Genomic DNA, 1,767 nt, shown 5'->3' on the forward strand with positions numbered 1-1,767 from the left:
AGATCTGTCCTCTCTTCTCCTGTAACTTTGATAAACATTCTCTGATTATCAAAATGCGTAATACTTTCAGTTAAGAAAACGCTAAATCAAATAAGAGAAGATTCTCCTGTTTTTATCTGATTTAGGAGGAAGAGAATGTCTCTATGGTTAAGGTGACCTGGGGTGGCCAGTTCTAAGTGGAACAGAGTTTTTGTCCCTTCGAAGGCCCATAAGAGGACAGAGTCCAAGAGAGTTTCCTTGATAATTTAACTCGAGCTGATCCCTACAACTACATGCCTGAAATTCTGGCTGTGTCTCAATTCAGGGGCTGGGAGGACTGTCCCAATTCAAAGGCTCCTCCTCATGCGGTCGAGGAATGCGTCCTACTTCCTATCGAAATCCAAGGATGCATCCGAGTATCCTTTCCGGCGGAGGCTATCCCAGAATTAATAGCGCCAGTTGAGATTTTCGCGCCGCGGCAAATTAGAAGATGGCTGAGCTGGATAACTCGCRGGAGGAAATGTCTTTTAAATGTATGTATATAGCTAAAAATTGTGCTTGAATATCATGTAAAGTACAGTGCTCATGCTAAATCCTCTGTATGAATGTGTGCTTATTTAATTAAGGGTGTTTTTCGAATTCGTGTTTTTTATTACTAATAACAACCTGAAAAGAACCCAAAAAAAACATGGTTTTGAACATGCTTTAGGTATTTTGACCATTTCGTGGAATCTGTTGTGGAATAACACACCTTCTGTTTGTAGGGACCAAGGAGAAGATGGAGGAGTTTATTAGGCTGCGGGCCTCCAAAGAGGCCTTGTTTACTGGGGCCAAGCATTCTGCCAGTGTAGCCTGGAAGTAAGTTTGACCATTGTTTTATCTGCAATTACTATTTTTTTAATAAAATTGAAAAGAAAAAAAAGGGAAAGGTTATACTACTGTCTCTGTGGACACTGGATTTTTTCCAAAGAAGTTCTATTTTTCTGTAGGACTGTACAGCTTTCTTAAAAACATTTGTGTTTCCCTCCACTAATAGCAATCTTAAAAGAAATGTGTGTTGCATTTTTGATATCAGCATTGTGAGTGTTGTGCTTTTTTATTTTATTAGGTCAATACTGGAGCAGATGAAGATTGACCATTTAGGTACCACACTGCAGGCCAAAAAAATGGGACAATCTAAAAAAACGTTACAAGGCAAGTACATTTTTGAAGATGAAATTCAGCTAACCCATTTTTTTCCAACCTGATGTTTCTTGTAATGCTTCACTCTTTCTTAGGAGTGCAAATATCCCGGCTCGGGAGAAGGAGTTGCTGGGAAGCCCACTGCGGAGACTTGGCCCTGGTTTGTCCTCATGAATGAGGTATTGGGCCAGAAACCATCGATGAGCCGCCGCCCCCGTCCTACTGAGCTCCATCCCTGATGACAGACCGGGACCAAGCTCTGCAGTGGGTTCCCAACAAGCAGAGGAGGAGGAAGAGGAAGATGCAGATGAACGGACGACTGGTCCTCGACCACGGACGAGACCAAGGAAGAGTTGGCGAGATGATGAGCTGATTGACCTCATCAAGGAGGACATGAGGTTGCAGAGGGAGGCGGAGGAGCGGCGAGCACAAGAGGGGAGAGAGTACATGGACAGGTTGTTCTCTGTCCTTGAGACCATCGCCAAAAAGTGATAACTCACTTTGCACAGACTTGGACAGTTTTTTGGTGTTTTTATTTGTTTTTTTAATTTAGGTTTTCAGTGATTCATCTTTCTTTAGAAGAAACGCTTTTCTTTAAAACCTTTG

The sequence above is a fragment of the Austrofundulus limnaeus genome, unplaced genomic scaffold (genome assembly GCF_001266775.1).
Source record: "Austrofundulus limnaeus strain Quisiro unplaced genomic scaffold, Austrofundulus_limnaeus-1.0 Scaffold697, whole genome shotgun sequence".
NCBI classification, from domain to species: domain Eukaryota; kingdom Metazoa; phylum Chordata; class Actinopteri; order Cyprinodontiformes; family Rivulidae; genus Austrofundulus; species Austrofundulus limnaeus.